The sequence below is a fragment of the Piliocolobus tephrosceles genome, chromosome 20, assembly GCF_002776525.5.
Source record: "Piliocolobus tephrosceles isolate RC106 chromosome 20, ASM277652v3, whole genome shotgun sequence".
NCBI lineage: Eukaryota > Metazoa > Chordata > Mammalia > Primates > Cercopithecidae > Piliocolobus > Piliocolobus tephrosceles.
This window is the reverse complement of record NC_045453.1, coordinates 31,892,188-31,911,363: the sequence shown is the minus strand read 5'-3', so window position 1 is coordinate 31,911,363 and position 19,176 is coordinate 31,892,188. Positions and strand designations below refer to the sequence as shown.

The 19,176-nt window shown below is 47.0% G+C and overlaps 1 protein-coding gene across 9 annotated transcripts in view; it reads right to left on the bottom strand.

The window, feature by feature from the left end:
• Positions 1 to 9,643, bottom strand: part of ZNF831 (zinc finger protein 831) — a 110,670-nt gene extending 101,027 nt beyond the window's left edge. The window contains exons 1-4 of one of the 9 annotated variants that reach the window (XM_023231912.1): positions 9,359 to 9,643; positions 5,330 to 5,527; positions 4,548 to 4,832; positions 2,088 to 2,829 (exon numbers count right to left, since the gene is read on the bottom strand). The gene's annotated coding sequence lies outside the window, so the exon portion shown is untranslated. Of the gene's footprint in view, positions 1 to 2,087; positions 5,299 to 5,329; positions 5,528 to 9,358 lie in introns of those variants that run through there. The other 8 variants (XM_023231911.1, XM_023231910.1, XM_023231914.1 and 5 more) reach the window with 8 other exon arrangements.
• Between the last annotated feature and the right edge of the window lie 9,533 nt (positions 9,644 to 19,176).

Sequence of the window (19,176 nt, the reverse complement as noted above, 5' to 3'; positions counted from 1 at the left end):
ACGGCCTTACTGGTGCTGATGGTCTCACAGGCGCATATTTATCCCTAAAGTCAAGCAGTGTATGTTAAATATAGACCACTTTTTACAGAACTCGCTTTTACGTGCTGGGAATTTCAGTCTTCAGTTGAGCATGAGGGGAAGCACACAACTCCTCATGCACCCTTTAGGTGGCCCCTACTTCCTCCTCTCCAGGAGGGGTTTTCTGGCACATGTCTCAAGGCCAGGCTCTGAAGATGAAGTCTTCCCAGAGCGGGAGAATTGTTCCTTTCACTCAGGGTCTCCAACCCATCTCTTACTGTTCCCAAAGCGGGGGAGACTTTTGGAATTTGAGAGCCAACAGTGCTTCAGGGATTATCTAACACAGCCACATCACAGTACGGTGCCCCCTCTCTCCTTCCTACACTCAGGGTGGACAGTGCAGCCTGGCCCCAGCAGTTCTCCCTGCTGTGCTGGGCAGCGGAAGCCAGCTTTACCTGGACGTCCAAGGCAATCATTCCCAGTAAGATCTGACACCTGAGCTAAAACCAATTTGCTACCCCCTCATTCTAAAGATCACAGAGCAAGAAAAGTTGACCAGCTAAGGAGCAAGATGAGAACAGACCTACATCTCACCAGAGCCCAGCCAGTCACCCAAAACACCAAATTCCAGCTGCTCCCACTCACATCAGGGTGCTCTAGGCATGTATGTGCAGACAGACTCAGGTGCACGCAGACAAAAATATTAGTACATTCATGTGCCCAGCCTTGCCTGCTTTCCCGCCTGCTAACAAGTGTTCTGGCTTTGTCCAATCTCTTCCTTCCCTTCCTCCTACCTCTGAGAGGTTTTGCCTTTACTAGACTGTTCTATAGTCTTTTGTATGATGCATAATCAAGATGATTGGGAAACAATGACAAAAGCCAAACAGGCAGATTGTAATGAAAAAAAGCTATGAAAGAGGAAGACATTATCCCTTCCAGGTGTCAGGGAAACTGTGTTCAACAGTTACTCACTTGTCCAGCAAATACTGACTGAGTCCCTAGCACATCCCAAGTTTCATTCAGGGCTGTAGGACTAGGGGAGAATAAGAGAGTGGCCCCCTTGCCCTCATGGGGCTGACATTTCAGTGTGAGAGACAGGTATAAATAGGAAAACACACACATGAGTGAAGTGATTTTAGAGAACACTGCAATGAAGAAAAAGGAAGAGAGTGGTATGAGTCACAGGGGAGGGGTAGGAGGCTGTCTATGAAGATAGACCTGGGAGATAAGAAAGATTCAGCCCCGGGCACATCTGGCTAAGGGCGAAAAACAGAGGGTGCGGTGAGTGCCAAGGCGCTGAGGTGGGCACTCTTCCCTGTGATGCAGAAACCAGCAGAAGGCTCATGAGTTGTCAGGGTCACCACAAAGTGGGCAGAGCCAGGAGAGAAGCCAGGCAGCATGCCGGGGACAGATGATACAGGGGTTAGGCCACAGGAGAAGTTTTGTTCCAGGTGGCATAGGACTTGTCTCTGGAAAGTCACCAAGAGAAGCAGCAAGGGCAGTGCAGAAGGAGGAACTTCTCACGGAGTCTGAAGAAGAGGGACACTGGAGTTGCTGCAGGATGGCAAGAAAGTGGAAGGAAAAGAGGCACCAATCGCAGGGGATTGGGGTGGAGCCTGCTTCAGTTTCACAGGGTTCGAGCAGAGAGCTTGAGTTCTCATGGTGCTTTCTGCTTGCTGCTCTGAGTCTGGGGCTCGTAAAGTTGCTCTGGGACTGGACCACCTGGGTCCCATCCCAACAGGGTTCTGTGTGCCTTCTATGCGGGTTACTAACACGTGTGAATGAGCATGTGTGTATTCTTGGAGAAGCACTTAGTCTCTGCATGTGTATCTTTCCCCAATCCTACATGGGAAAACCAAATCCAGATCTCCCAACCCGCTGCGAGAAGTGATCTCCCCGCTGCCGAACCTCAGCAGCAGGGTCCCTATGACACTTTTAGGTGAATCTTGGCTCTTCTCACATTGTAGCAGATTTAGTTTAGCTCTCTGGACTCTTAGATCTTCAAAAGTGAGAGCTGCACTTTTTTTATGACTAGCTCTTTCTAGCATCCTCTGTGAAGCGTGACTGACCTGCCAGGCTGCAGGAGTCTCCACCACCTCTAGGGTCCCGTGCCACCATAGTCACTCCTCACCACCTGAACAGGACGGTGCCCTGTAATGACTAGTTTATGCATCAGGCTTTCTCACCAGACCATGCGCTCCTTGAAGGAGTAGATGAAAATTTCTCTTTCTTAGCCCAGCTCCAAGTAGGTAATTGGTAAGCAACTGTCCAATGGAATCTCTCAGCTATTTTGGGAGAGCAAAAATTGCTGTGGCTTTTTCAAAGAGTTTGCTACAGTAGGAAGTAGCAGGACAGTAATTCCCTCTCCAAGACCGTGCTGGCCAAAGCCCCTCCTGCCCTGTCCTTGACCTCCTGGAGTTCAACTTGATGGGGTCGCCAGCCCCCATTCCCATTTGCCCTTCACAGGGTGCGCTGGTGAGCCCCCAGTACCATTGAACATGTCCGTCCAGCCTTGCAGTCAGCTCTTGGCATTGGGGCACCTAGGCTGCCAGGGCAGCTTCCAGCACGAATAAGCACTTGGCCCTGTGTGCCTCGGCACTCACTCCCTCGGTGAGGCAATCCACCACTCCTTCCAAGCCTTCTGTTCCCAGGGGTAGGCTGTCCCAGGAAGATGCGCCCAGCCCAGGGAGGAGGGACAAACAGAAATCGGGCCCTGACCTTCTCAAAAGTCAGGCAAGGGGTCTGGAGCAGGCTTAAGATCTTGTTGACTCCTTCCTGTTCTCTCCGGGTCCAGTTCCACAGGATTTGGCTCTGTTGGAAAGAACACAGCGCATGTGGGCTGGGGGCCAATGCACGTGTGCTCAGCAGCAAGGGTGGTGGGAAAATCAGGTGGGTGCTGAGCTCAGGAACAGGGACTGTATGAGACACTGCTCAGCTGCGAAAGAGTGAGTTATTGAGTGTGTTGGGCTGAGGATGGTGGCGATGGCAAAGTGGGATTTTGGTCAAGTTGTACAATCCACAGCTGGCCAAAGTCCAGTTTCCTCCCTTCACCTTCACTCCTGCTGTATACAAAGCCTTCTCCACCACCACCAGAGGGATCTTTTTTAAACATAAAATTCCACCTACACATCCCCACTCTAGCTAAAACCCTGCAGTAGCCCCATCGCTCTTGGGACAAAGTAACGTCCTCCACCTAGCAGGGCCCATGTAGGCTGGCCTCTGCCCACCTCCTCAGCCACTTCCCAAGCCCCACTTCTTGTTGCCTGCAGCACAGCCACACACTGGCCTTTTGGCTCCTTGGATGCCGGCCCATGTCAGGGGCCCCAGGGGAGCTGTACTCATGGCCTGAAGTGCTCTTTCCATTCCCAACTGCCTCCTACTCAAGCTTCACTTATGTCCTCAGGGAAGCCTCAGGCGCCTGCTCCCTGACCAGCTCAGATTCAGGGTGCTCATCACAACTACAATTAAAAAATTAAATGTATCATTACTTGCTTAATGTTGCAATCCCCATAAGAGCAGGGACTTTGTACCCTATTTCCCAGCTCAGATCCCACTGCCCTGGCATGCATGGATGGATGCATGCACCCTCCAATCAAACCGAAGGCCCCCAGGTTCTACTTCACGCTTTGCTTATGCTGTTCCTCAGCCAGGAATTCCCTTCCTTCTCTTGATCCACAAACCCAAAATCCACCTGTCCACCTACTCGCCGCCTCCTCAACAAAGGCCTCTGGAACCCCCTAACCCCCGTGAGTGGTGATCTCCCCACTCCCGAACCTCAGCAGCAGGGTCCTGTGACACTTTCAGGTGAATCTCTGCCTGTCTCACACTGTAGTGGATTTAGCTTAGCTCTCTGGACTCCTAAGATCTTCAAAGGTGAGCGCTGTACTTTTTGTTCTCATTGCTAGCTCTTTCTAGCACCTAAACTGGTGCCTGGCAAACAGCAATGAGTAATAACTATTATGATTGATCAGACAACAGACCAGTGAAACCTGGTGTGTGAGGGAGGTGCTGTCATTACAAATATTACTTAACAGATGAGGAAAGGAGCTTGATAGCAGTGAAGCAGCTCACCCCAAACCACTCAGCCAGAGACTGGCAAAGACAACCTGTGGCCAAGGCTATCCGGCCCCACACCAGCATGTTCAACCACTCAACCAAGCCCCACCTTTGGTGTACACCTTTCCCTCGCACTGCTAGACAGAGGGGCTGGGCAGCCACCTCCTATGGGTCTCCTGAAGGTTCAGCGTTGCCTCGTGGAGAACATCTCCAAATGGAGCTCAGTCAGCACCAGTATTTGAAGCCAACCCTGCTAACTCTAAGAGTGCAAATCCCCAACAATCTTAGCTAAAAGCACTACAAATCTCCATAAAGGACTTTTCAAAACAGTGTTCTCTTCAGAAAGTCCATGCCCAGGAGCTGGTGTTGAAAGTCATCCCTCGTTCACCTGGCAGTGATTCACCTGACCAGCCTGCAGAACTCAGGTGGAATCTTGGCTCCGTATCTCACCAGTTGTGACCAAGTTACTTTACCTTTCTAAGCCTCAAGGTTTTCATCTTCAAGTCAGGGCCACAAGAACCCCAGGCACGTGGGAGAATTAAGCACAAGATGCTCAGCACTGGGTAGGGTGTATCATAAACACCCGGTTAACACTCATGGTAGCATCACTGTGGATAGGATTATTCTCCTCAAAGGTCTGCAGTCCTGTGGCATCTCAGCAGGAGGGTGCCCAGGGAAACGGCCGCTTCCTTCTGTCCAGAGATGGGTGCTGGAGCCTCAGGAAGGGTTACCCCAGGAGACAGAAGCCATATGGCTTGCTGGGAATACACAGATCAGGGTGGCAGGTCACAAGCGCCTCAACACACCCCCTCCAGCCTTAGGCATCCACCTCCACACCAGCCCCTTCGCATCCTCATCCACGCCAGGAGGACAAGTGTGTGCATGTGTCCCAGCAGCCCACATGCACCGGGAACATGGACCTCTCAGGAGACCCAGCCACTATCAGCCTGGTACCCCTGCCCTATTGGAAACCCACGGACAGCTGGAGGCTGTGCTCATGGGTCTCCCATCTGGGCAGGCAGGCCAAGTGTATTTGCATATAATTTGCGTGTGTTGACACAGCCGTTCCCATCTCTGCAAGGAGCACTTCCAAGCTAACCTGTTATTACTGCTCCTCTGAAGCTGGTACTGCCTGCCCGCCCACAGCCAGTGAGTACTATGCAGAGAGACAGGCCGGGAGCTGACTGAGCTCGGGCTCGTCCCGCTGACTTCCCTGGGCCTCTGTTTCTCTCCTGGACAACAAATAACTACACACCTCCGTTGGGCAGACTCAAGGAGAGCTCCTTGGCCACAAAATGTCAGCGTGTGCTGGCGCGGAGTACTGGCCACAGCGTAGTGGGCTGTTTGTTATTCTCAGAAGATCAGGAATTAATCTGGATGGAGAAGTTTGCCTCAATGTTCTTCCCAGATGCTGTTCTGAGTCTCACATGGTGGATCCTCTGTGCGATGGTTACTATTCATAGATGATATATAAAAATATAGGATTGCCTAGTTAAATTTGAATTTCAAAGACATAATAAACGTTTTAGCATAAGTATATCCTGTGCAGTCTTTGGGACACGCTTATACTAACAAAGTATTCATTGTTCACCTGAAATTCCCATTTTAACTGGGCATCCTGTATTTTATCTGACATCCCTACCTGTGACCCGAGGCCCATTGCTTTCCATTACGACTTATATCCTGTTTTCTCACAGTTTTTACCTAAACTCAAAGGAACATAGTCTCCATTTCCTAAATGTGCAGCTTCCCAATCTAGAATAGGGAGGGCAGAGGTTACATGTGAGGAAAATTGAGACTTGCTGAGAGGAGAGAGGGAGGGGAGGAGAGAGAGAGAACATGTGTTTCCTAATTGAGGTAAAAATCTAAAATCTGTTCCTCTTTGGTTTCTGTGAGGAGCCTGGTGGTTACCATTGTGAACGTGAGGCCACATTTCCTGTGGCAAAGGGTATGTGTGTTTTTATCAACAGAGCCCGTTTCTAGGGCTCCTCTCAGGATGTGAGGCCCATGGCAGGTCACAGAGGAAGAGGCGGGCCATGGCAGGGCGAAGGGGGCTGCCCTGGCGCTGGTGTTGGATGGGGGTCCAGCCATTGAGGCTCCCTGGAGAGCCTTAGCCCTGTGTGGGACGACAGCCCCCCTCAAGCCCTCAACTCAGATTCCCCTGTGCACACCGGCCAGCTGGAACATTCCACAGAGAAAGGCTGTGGAGACTGGGCCTTGCCGGATTCCCTGGGGCCCTCAGGGCAAGTTCCAGCTCCGCCATCCACACAATGTCAACATCACAGGGACAAGGCTCAGGCACGAAGCATGTGTCGGGGGCCCTGTGGAGGGCGTCTGCTCACCACACAGGGGCTCTGCAGCCTCTCTCTCCGACAGGCTACGGCCAGGCTTTTGGCACTCACTCAGGAGGGAACCATTTTCCTTCACAATTTTTTTTGGAGGGAGATCTTATTTTATAGTAAGATCAATAGATATATTATGGAGTGTAAGGTTAAAGTTTTATATCTTTAAGATACAATGCAAAAAGTACAATGAACTGTATAAAACTCAATTTCTTCCTCCATAAAATGGTATTGGTGAAGGTGCCATCCACACAGGGCCGTTACAGAAATTGGACAAAGAGACGTCAGCAAAGCCCTTCTTAGGCACAGCCGCAGGCCATGGTCATATCTTCTTCAATTGGAACTTTGCCATTGAGACTGGGCCCAAGGATTAACATCCCTTCATCTTATCTGGCTTATCAGACCTCTACACACAGAAAGAAATCACAAAGCAGCAAAGGGAGTCTAGGTTTTGAGCACCAGAGGAAGCTGGTTAATCTTCAGTTGATTTTCTAATGGCACCTCTGGTCTGATCTCAAACAGAGGATGGGGTCTGACAGTCCTTACCTTGTCTGACCCATCAAGGTGGGCACCCATCCTATTCATCTGTGGCCACACACATGGCCAGCCTGGAAGGGATGGAGACCTTCGTTACCAAAGGAGACACTATCCCCTGGCTCTGCCCCTCACAGCCTTTGGCCAGGGCTGAACTCGAGTGCCCCTAGCCCAGAACACTGCAACAGCACCTGCCCTCCAAGGCACAAGATGCTTTGGGGAAGGATGTGGTAAGCTGTGTCCAAGGTTCAGGGGTGTGGTCAGGAGGGCAGAACTCACACCAGGTATGTGAGTCTGAGGTGGGAGATTGCAGGACCTCTGAATCTCCTGGCTGGGCGAGAGGAAGGAATTGAGCCTCAAGACATGAGACCCAAGGTCAGCACCCTGCTTGCTCTCACACTCTGTTCTAACCCATCTTCAGAACATCAGAAATGTAGCAGTAGTGATGTTTCCCAAGGACTGAACAGGGACTTTACCACTGGTCCTCAGAACTCACGTGCACCCCTTGGATTTCCCCTTCAACAGAGAGGCCAGCCCCATTCCATCATGGAAACCCTCCCAGCCTACTCTGACGAGATTGTCCATGCCCCTGTCTTGGATGGGCCGACCACAAATGACTTAGGAACTAAATGAAGACTATGCACTGTCCTTGACCAATGGCACTGAACAATTAGCGTCGATGGCTCCATTGGGCTCTAGGTTAGTAGGAGAATATTCTCAAAAATTTCAGAGTATAAGGGACATCTCTTCTAATTAGAGTCCATGATGTAGTCATACTTTCTCATTGATGTAATAATCGGTACAAATATACAAAAACAGCTGTCCCAACAGTGTGCTGCCATGTGGCCTTGGGTTTTTCATTCTCGCCTGTAATCCTCCCTTACCAGCTCAGAAAGCAAGGCTTCAGGCGTACAATAATGCCTGCATTTCAGTTGCTCTTCAGATTTACAGCCTCGCCTCTGAAATATGAAGAGGCTTTTTGGAGATAGTCTCACACATAATTTCAGCCAACATCTGATCAACCCAAGTCATATAATTAGTTCTTGCTAACATATTACACTTTGCCTAAACTATATTGGAAGATGTTCTCCAGTTATGAAATCTGATTTATCAAAACCAGCCTTGTTTGGAGATGGGGGACCTCATTCTTCTTCCGTGCGGTGGGAAAGCGGCCCTCAAAGCCTTTTCTTTAAATTCTAAGCCATGATCCAACATCTTTGTCTTTTCCCAATTTCAGCTTGTACAGCCTTTCCTTTTAAAAAACAAAGTACAACAATTGCAATTCTCCCTTGGCCAGTGGCCAGAAATCCAAGGGCCAGAGCGAGGAGATTAACGGATACACCCAGAGGGGACAAGGTCAGAGAGCAGAACATTCTGGACACATGTTTGTGTCAGAGACCAGACCCCAAAGGACTGGAGAGCTCCCATGAAGGGCTGGCACCTCCAGCTACAGTGACACGCGAGGGCCCTTCAGAGCCTATGCATGGAACATGCCTGTGACATTAATTAATGCCAGGCAAAATGTAACAGCAGATCTTGGAAACTAAAAATAGATCTTTACTAACTGATTCATCCCCTGACTGCACAGAATTTGGAGCTTTTTATCTGCTTCTCTTCTACATGTATATTACATTACGGCCTTTTTCCCCCTTTTCTCCATCTTTGTTGTTCTTCCTTTTTCCTCTCCTTGGTGAAAGGTCTAAACCTCTCAGAAGCGATGTTCCCACTCAGCTCCCCTCCAACCCAGAGACATGCTCGATAAGCAAGGAGATCACTGCTTCTCCTGCTCCCATGGTTGTCAGCCATGTAATTTGTACTTAGTATTTTCCATGCCGATGTCCCTGCCTGTTGCATTCCACACAGAACTCTGCAGCTTCATTTCCTATTACAGTCCCTTCTATTTTAGACTTTGTTGATTTCTACTAGGAAGGAAGCCTATTTTATACAAATTAGCTGGACAGCTGGGTCTGATTGCTTCTGATTACTGGGCTTGGGGCCACTAGGGAAACAGGCTTCCCAAAGCCCCTTGGACGGAGGACCATTTCATAGGCCCCCAAAAGTGTGAGTCACTACTCACTCTAGAGAGGAAGGGCCAGCAGCCCTGGCTGGAAATCAACAGGTCAAGTCAAAGGCAGGACGGCACCTTCATCCACATCTGAGGTTTACAAGGCTGTACGGAAAGGTGGGGAGGAGAGGCTAGGAGCCCCTTTGTTCAAAAGATCTCACGGGGACCTGAGTGGGGCTCGTGTCAGAGATAACTGCGTGTGCTTGGAAGGAATCATCCATCATGCTTGCCTGATAGAATCACTCAGGAGGCAACAGACCAGGCTCAATGATTAAGATCCCTTCATCTGGCCTTGCATCCCAGACCTCCAGGTGCACAAAGAAATCACAAAGTCCTCTCTCACCTTTAAGTGCTCAGTCCACAGGCAGGTGGGGGCTGCCGCTCTCTCCCGAAAACCGGTGGCTCCGATGAGGCAGGAGCATTCTCCCTGCTCGTCCCATCTCTGCCTCTGCTTCTCTTTATGCCTTCTCTAGAGAAAAACCGACTGCTGGAAATTTAAAAAAAGAAAAACTGTGTGTGTGGAGGGTGGTGGGTGTCAGGGGTGCTGGGGCGGTGGGGGTGGCAGAGGGACACCGGGGGTAGGTGTGCAGCCTGCCCTGGTGTTGGCTCGGGTTTAATGGCCGACGCTGGTGATATGGTTTGCCTGCTGAAGCTCAGTGCCACGGCAGCTCTGTGTGTGGGCGGCGGCAGCTACACGGCTGGGTTTCAAACCATTACACTGAACATTTGCAAACAGATAAAAAAACAAAACCATCCGGTACAAATGAAAACTTCTGTTCTCCTTTCTCTTTCTTCACTCTTTCTCCTTGCACCTCTCCTCTTCGGTTGAGGAGGAGGAGGGTGAGGGTGGGCATTTCTCTCGCTGGGCTCCCTTGGCCCCCTCTTTTCCGACCACACCACTCCCATGGCCACTCACATGGACAGGGAAGTCAGGTCTTCCAAACTGACTCCCCCAGCTTTGGGAACGTCCAGTCATGTGAGAAGGACTTTCTCTCCTCCAGGGTCTTGCTCAGAATCCAGCCACTGAGAGCCACCAAACCAAAAGACGGTGTGGGCTTCCACGTCTGACCATCTTTCATCCTTCCTAGTTTCAAAGCCACCTTAGAAATGGCCAAACACAAAGTGGGGCAAGGTGTACTTTCATATCTAGGTGACACTTTTTCCCGCAGAATATTATGCACACAGTGGAATGTGATACTCCATGAAAAGAAAAGAGGTCTTGTGGTCAAATTACTCTGGGAAATGTTGCATCCTGTATTGCTCTGGAATAATCATAGAGCACATTACCAGGTAAAGGCTCTGAGAAGTCCTGCAATAAAGAATCTTGTTTTACTTTGTTTAATCCAACATTTTCAAAATGTGTAAGACCTTAAAGGACTGACCCCTCCTCTCCCTTAACAAAGACAATGACACACACAAACACACACACAATCTTCTGTCCCTCAGCCCAATGGTAACATGACCCAAGTCAATTATTTTTGCCAGAGAGCAAGATTGGGCAGGAAAGGATACATGTGGGGAAGGGGTCAGGTCAAAGTTCACCATCTAAGGACACTATCAGCTTGGAATTAACCAAGGTGCCACAAATGGTTATCAATGAACATAAGACTGTGGCTGTGGTCCATGAACAGAGTGTGAACTGAACCATCCACAGATGATTTCTCAGAACTGTGGGTCACTGTCAGTACATCTTCCCTCCCACCCTAGCAGGTCTACTCCTCACTGCTCCTGACCACGCATGGTGGGCAGCCTGTGGCCAGGCAACAGGAACAAGTACTGTGGGACAGATTCACTGGGCCTCCCTGCCCAAGAGCCCTGCAGACAGTCTTCTGGACACTATAATAATCAAAGGAGATGTCCTCTAGGACACGAAACTTAGGAGGCAGAAGAAAGAAGCCCGAAACACATCAACTCCAGAAGACACATTTGCTGAACCCAGGCACTTATGTTGGCAGTGACTCTACCCGGAAGATAGGCAGGGAAGTGGACACAGGGGGTAGGAGAGGAAAGAATGGTGCCTCTGCTGGGTTTGAGGGTTTCTATGAGTCATCAGTGCAGCAACAGAAGAGGCTGACAGACCTTCCACAGCATGCCATCTGTGGGGCCTCGGGCAAGCCCTTCCCGTCACCATCTCCTCATCTGAAAATGGGTTAAGTCAACTGTTCTCACCCAAGAGTGATTTTTTTCCCCTCTGGGGACATTGGGTAATGCCTGAGGACATGATTAATTGTCACAACTAGGGCAGGGTGCTAGGCCTCTAGTGGGTAGAAGCCAGGGATGCTGCTGAGTACCATACAATGCACAGGATGCCCCCACCACAGAGAACTGATCCAGGCTTCCATGTCAGGAGTGCAGAAGGTGAGGAATCCCAGCCTCAGCAGCCCTTCCAGCCTCCCTCGGTGGGGTTCAACTGAGATGACACCTGTGAGAATTCTGTGCACATCGAAGGCAGTTATGTTCTATTGTGTGTGGTAAGGAAGTGTGTCATATAATTTAAATGGCATTTAATTTCTTGTTGGGTGACAAGATGGAAACAGATGGAAAGTAGAGTAAAAACTCTGCTTCAGACCAAAAAAAGAGAAAGCTGGCCTGCCTTACAAACACTCCAAATTATATGATTTAAAAAAAAAGAAATAGAAAGAAAGAAAATGCCTCCTCTTGCTTAAGTACATCAGACAACTTGAACTCTGTGTGAACAGAGTGAAATGGGCACAGAAAAGCTTTAAAAAGCTTGTGAGCACTCAGCGGATAATCACTGGTAATTAGAGCATTTTATAGAATCCATTAAAGAGGCTTTAAACAAAGCTGAAAATTATTTGTTGACCTTCACTCTGAAGGAGGCTAACGGTCATGCTGACAACAGTAATGCGTCCAGCCTGGTTGGGGATTTTCTTTTAAAGAAATCCTCGGCCAGACTTGCAATATAATCCTCAGCACACACTGAATTATTAAAGGCCAAGAAAAGGAGAAAGCGAAGTTAAAGTTCAGAATGATCCTCAGGCTGACCATCCAGCCTTTAAGAAGAAAATCTGACCATGTTCTGATCGGGCAACCCATCCTCCTCCCCAGAAGGACCCTGAAGGTGCAATTCCAAGTCCACAAGCCCAGGACATGGTTCTTTCTTTCATGGCAGAGAAGTCCCACGTGGGTGCGAGCTCTGAAGAGCCAGGTAGGGCCAGGCCTGCCATGGCTGGAGCGACGTCAAGGCCCAGCCCAGGAGGGAAGGGATAGAGTCTTGTGTGAGGAACAAGTACACAGCTCACCGTTCTCCCAATGAGGCTTTCAAGGAAGGGACAACCAGCCAAGTTTCTGACATGGACTCTGAATGGGACTCACACTAGCCAGTTCCATCAGCTACCTCTGGGCATCAGCATAGAGACCAAGCCCAGTCTGCTAGACTCGACTTTCCTGTGTCTTCTCCACCTGCCTACTTACTCACCAGAACAAGCAATGGTTCTCCTTTCTCTTTCTTCACTCTTTCTCCTTGCACCTCTCCTCTTCGGTTGAGGAGGAGGAGGGTGAGGGTGGGCATTTCTCTCGCTGGGCTCCCTTGGCCCCCTCTTTTCTGACCACACCACTCCCATGGCCACTCACATGGACAGGGAAGTCAGGTCTTCCAAACTGACTGCCCCAGCTTTGGGAACGTCCAGTCATGTGAGAAGGACTTTCTCTCCTTGCAATGGTTGTGTATTTGAGCACTTTTCTAGGCCCTAGGAGCAAAATGGCAAAGAAAAAACAAAAGCAGGGCCAGGTGCAGTGGCTCACTCCTGTAATCTAAGCTCTTTGGGAGGCCAAGGTGGGAGAATCATTTGAGACCAGAAGCTGAAGTCCAGCTCCAGCAACAGAGCGAGACCCCATCTCTACAAAAATCAAAAAGTTAGCCAGGTGTAGTAGTGCACACCTGTGGTTCCAGCTACTCTGGAGGCTGTGGCAGGAGATCACTTTAGCCTACGTGGTGGTCGAGGTTGCAGTAAGTCATGATCATGTCACTGCACTCCAGCCTGGGCAACAGAGTGAGACCCTGGTCTAAAAAAATAAAAAATAAAAATAAAAAGCACAGTCTCTGTCTTCAAGGAGTTCATAGTCGGTTGAGGTTAAAAAGACAAAAATCAAAGAATAATGAAAAATAATCAAATTAATTCAATGGCTAAGAGTTTTAACCTCTACGATGTGCTAGGCACTGAAAATATAAGTAGGCAAATTACTGTCAAAAGCGATAATGAAAACAGAAAAGCACTGTGAAATTTTTGCTAGAGGCATTGCTCATCAAATGCTGTAAAGGCAAGGCCACCTCTCTTTGTTAAAAGGGATTAGGAAGGACTAGGTGTTAACAACCTACTCTACTGAGATCACTGGAAAGGGAGTAGCTTGCTGATTCTGTGATGTGTTGTTATTTAATCCCAGGTTCTGTGCACCCTAACGTCATCTTGTGCTCTTCCATGGCTATGAATCCCAAGCTTTGGAAACACTACCTTAAATGTGGGGGTGGGAGGTATTGGGGAAGAAGAGAACACAAGCCAGCTTCAGGCCTTTCACAGAGGAAAGAAGGCTGTTCAGGACCTAGGACAGCTCCAGTGCCCATCGTCTAGTTTCCTATCTTTCCCAGGCTGCTGGCAGGAAGAAGTACGGCTCCCAGCTCAACTGCTTCCCACCACGAGGAATCAGTTACTCTTTCCACGGGAGTCTACTGATTCCTTCATGCCTCACTCCTTCATGGCTCTGCTCCTTCATAGCTTCCACCCTATTCCCACTGCCAACGACTGACTCTCTACTACCCATCACTCAACTGTGCTGAGGGAGGATCTGATTGGTTCACTTAGTCCATATGGAGCCTCACAGTTGGGCAGAGCTTGCCCTCTGGGCCAATCCATTAGCCGCAAGCTATCCATAGAGGATTGCTGTGGGGCTACACAGACACCACTGAGCCAGCACTGAATGAGGCGGCCAAGCCACATGAGTTTCCCCAGATAGGCAGAGCCAGCAGTTCACCGCAGAGTGCTCTTCCCAACACAGGGGTGCTGGGAGATGAGGGTCCAGGCCAATTTGGGGGTTCATGGGATCATTTCACATGGTTGACAGAGAGTTTTTTAAACTACAATTGTTATATTTTTATTTTAACTGACTTTGACAGTACAGCTCTAGCTGACCTAGCAAACTCATGTGTTTTCCTTTTAAATAAAGCTGTAACCATCGATTTAAAGAAAAATATTAATTTTGTTCTAAAATTTACATGGAAAGGCAAAGGAACTAGAATAACTCAAGTATTGTGAAAAGGAGAATAAAGTTGGAGGAATCACATGACCTGATTTTAAGACTCACTCTCTGGCAACAGTAATCCAGAGAGGGCCATGGAGAAAAACACCTAAATCAATAGAACAGAATAAAGATCCCAGAAATAGACCCACACAAATATGTTTGGCTGATTTTGACAAAGGGGCAAAAGCAATTTAATGGAGGAAGGATAATCTTTTCAACAAACGGTGCTGGAGCAAATGGACTCTATAGGCAAAAATGAAAGAAAGAAAAGAAAAATCTATTCTACACCTCACACCTTATACAAAAAGTAATTCAAAATGGATCATAGATTTAAATGTAAAACTATACAACTTTTAGAGAAAAAAATTGGAGAAAAACTCTGAGACCTAAGATCAAAGCAGACTTCTTAGATGTCACACAAAAAATTACAATCAATAAAAGAAAAAAATCAATAAATTAGACTTTATTAAAATTTTTAAATGGCTGGGTGCAGTGGCTCATGCCTGTAATCCCAATACTTTGGGAGGCCAAGATGGGCAGATTATTTGAGGTCAGGAGTTCAAGACCAGCCTGGCCAACATGGTGAAACCTCGTCTCCACTAAAAATACAAAAATTAGCCAGGGGTGGTGGTGCGTGCCTATAATCCCAGCTACTTGGGAGGCTGAGGCAGAAGAATTGCTTGAACCTGGGAGGAGGAGGTTGTAGTGAGCTGAGATTGCACCACTGCACTCCAGCCTGGATGACAGAGTGAGATGCCACCATAAGTAAGTAAGTAAATAAATAAATAAATTTTAAAACTATCACTCTGCAAAAGACCCTGCACAAACCACATATCTGACAAAGGGCCAATATGCAGACAGAGTATTATAAAGAACTTTCCAAACTCAATGGTAAATGAAAAAGTAAAGTCATGATATCACTGCACACTTGTCAAAATAGCTGAAATTTAAAATGACAACACCAAATGCTAGTAAAGATGTGGAGAAACTAGGTCACCCAGACCCAGTTGCTGGTGTGAATGTAAAATGGGACAGTCACTCTGAAAAGTCTGGCAATTTCTGTAATTAAATAAGATGTTAGCATTGGAGGAAACTGGGTGAAAGGTCCCTGGGACCTCTCTGTACTATTTTTGCAACTTCCTGTGGTCTATAGTTATTGAAAAATAAAAGGCTTCAGAAATGAAGAATATTAATTAAATAGTAGTCAAGTGATTTATGAATGCAGAAAAAACATTGCGATGGTGAAACAGACATGCCTAAGTTCTGTGGTTTACTGTTCCCATGGGGTGGAGGGCCCAGTCTCAACCAGGAGCAGACTCTCTGGCCAGGCTAACCTTAGGTACCCAATGGATTGGCTAGAAGCAAAACTCCAGCTCTTCTCCAGTCGAGGTATCTGGTCAAATTTAAAATCACAGTAGCCTCTGAGCCCAAATGAGCCAACTTTCTAAATGGCCAGAGGCCTTGTTAAACTCAACTAAAATTGAACTGAATGACACAGCAGATGTCTTTGTGATAAGGGCAGTCTCCAAAAGAAATACCACATTTCATCACCTCTAAGACACACAATTGCAAGAAGCACCATTATTTTTTGTTCCACTGTGAAAGAAAAATACGCTAACAATTAAACCATGATACAATGCATTCTTATCACTTAGAATTTTTAATTTTACTTATTGTAAGAGTTCTTTGAGACTTAATTAGACAGATTTTTATCACATATTACTATTGTGCATACATAAAAATGAAAATACAAGTGAAATAAATTGGCTGTTATTCCTCAAACTACTTTACACTGAGTCCAATTCTTGTGAATCACTGTTCAACTCAGACTCATCAATCTGGGGTTTTTCCACACACTATCATCCTCTGTGCATTCATCCACGAGCACTGATGATATGGCATTTCTTCAAAGAATCCATAAGAAGATTGAAAGTCAAGAGTGCTGGGCTTTGAGGATACTTTAAAATTATATACAGTTTTTCTGCTTCGGGTCCCACTTCAGCAATGTCACTAAACATATTTGACCTGCCCCATCCTCCAGTCTGTCCCTGCAACCACAACATTCATAGGGGTTAAAAGAGGGCTCCATTGTCCAATCTTGGATTCTTTTCCAGCGCACTGATGCTGGTCAGTTGTGTATTAGTTACACGTGTCCGCTGGTCATTTGGTTGTTCACACCCTGCGCAGGTAATTCTCCTGTGTCATGGCCTGAATAGCACACTGTGGACTCTAACAGCCATCCTGATTTCAGAAAAGCAAACATGTGAAAAACTTAGGGGGGCTGGATGGAGTAAAAACAGAAAAACAGAAACAAGAATGGAAAATAAAAATGATTTTTATTTCACGTTCTATCTTAGAGATAATGAAATACAGTGAGTGGACTGTATTTATAGATGTAAATAAATGTCCTTCAACAGGAAAATTATTAAATAAACCATAGCACATCCATACCATAGAAATATTATTCAACAATAAAAAGGAAGGAACTACTGTTACACCCAGCAAGTGGATGAACCTCAAGGCCTAAGCGGAAAAATAATAGTCCCGCATACTGTATGATTCAATGTATACCATTCTCCAAATGATAAAACTACAGAGATGGAGAAACACTTTATTTATAAATTGTCACATTATTTATAAATGTAAATAAAATAATGTCAGAAGGCAGTAACCACTATTTAAAAAAAAAAAAAAAAAGCAGGAAACAAAATTGAAAGTGGCTCTGGGGAAATGGACAGAGGACCTTTCTGAGGAGGGGATTTGAGAACAGTCTGAAAAATAAGAGAGCAAAGATCAAGGAAAAATCCAAAGGAACATCCCCTAGCTGTGTCCATCAAGGCCAGTTAGATCATGCTGCAGAACTAAGCCTCTCCAAGTCTCAGTGGCCTAAAACAATAAAGGTTTGTTTTTACTTTATACTTCAGGTCCATAAACAGGTAACTTCAAGACCCCAGATGGATGGAGAAGCTGCTGTCTGGAGAATCCCCAGTTGCCATGGCAAAGGAAAAGAAAAGGTGTAAATTCCACAGGCTTCTAAAAGCTTCCGCCCAGAAATGGCACGTGTCCCTCTGCCCACATTGCCTTAGTTACTAGGGAGACCCAACTTCGAGGGGGTGTGGGAATGGAGCATAATCTATTATGTGCTTGCGAGAAAAACCAAAAATATTTGTTGAATAACAGTAACGATGACCTCACAGACAGAGCAGAGGGCAAGCCAGAGTGCAGTGAGGTGCAAACAAGCACAGTGATCAGGGGACGGGGGCCAGCGAGACTGAAGCATGGCAGAAGAGGAGACTAGCGGCAGGGGAAGACAGCACCGTAAAACATGGGGAGCCTGTCAGCACCCTGAAAGTGAGGAGCCTGTCAGCACCACGGAAAGTGGGGAGACACATCCTAAAGCCCGGTCATGCCCCAGAAGCCACAGCTTCATCCTGATTATGACCTCAAATGCCTGCAGACAGAATTAAACAACTAATTGTATAATGAGGTGGTTGAATTACACCTAATTTCCACAAATGCTTTTGTTGAACAAACATTGCAATGCCAGAATGTGGTTTTCAATCATTTAATTAGTCTTCCAAAATGCTTCAAAATTGGTGTTAATCACAGTTTTAAAATAATACATCTAATGTGTCCTTAAATACATTACTGTGTCTCAGCATTAATCCTGCAATTAAATATGTCAAGTAATTGATACACATTTAACACCTGGTGCTTGGGATTTTGAAAATAATGTGTTTCTGAAAGCAGGTAACCAATGCATTAAGTCCAAAGGACCTTAGCGATTTTCTCTGGGATAGCCAGAGAGGAAGGAGCCACAGTCTTGGAACTGGGGGGTAGGTGCAGAAATGACACAGGAATTGAAATGAAGGGCTTAGGATGTGACACAGGGTCAGAGTAGGCCTATCTTAGAATAACACAGCTGTGCCCCATGGAAAACACGGGCACTGCCAGGTCCCTTCACCAGTGCGAATTGCTATAAATGCTCTGCTGGCACCCCTCCCACCTGCCTGGAGCTTCTGCCAGGATGTGGCCATGTTCATGATACTGCCATAAACCAAAGGTTAAAAATGGCAGGTTGACTCCAGCTTTGCAACTTCCATTACACACAAGAGTCCCTAACCCTGTGTCAGCTCAACTTCTACGGAATTAAAGGAAACTCTTCCAGGGGCAGAGAGCTGATGCAGATTCCAGCTCTGATAACCCTATAAAGTTTGAGCCACCAAGAGAACTTAAAAGGTCGGAGTTTGAAACTGACCACCTCTTAGGACCTAGAGATGTGAAGTAATATCTTGGCACTCCCTGTTCTCCATCCTGACATCATTGGTGAACAGAAATAGGGACTGATTACACCAAATGTAGTGAGAAACGCAAGGTATTTTTCATCTTGTATACAGCACTTTATTGATGCACTCCAAAAAAAAAAAATATATATATATATATATATATATGTATTGGGAGCATATTAAAGGCATATTAGTACATATAACATCTAAAGAATCTGGATTTTGCCTGTCTTGGGATGAAAGTTTGGCTTTTGTAATAGAGACCCCAAATAACAGTGGCTTAAGCAAGATTAATGTCTTCTGTACAATAATCACAACACAGACAGTGCAGAGGTGGGTGGTGGATCCACAAAGTCAAAGACTCAGGCTCATTCTAACTGGTTGCTCCTTCTCCCTAACAAATGCCCATGCCCACATAGCCCAAGGTGCTTCACCAGCTTATTCCAGGAGGAACAAAGGGGTGGAAGGTGGGCGTGCCCCTTCCCTTTAAGGGTGGGACATGAAACTGCATAACTCATTCCTGATCACAGCTCTTTCACCAGAATTTAGTCATCAGGCCATCCCTAGCTGCAAGAGAAGGTAGAAAGTTTTATTTCTATTCCGGGTGACCACGTGTCCA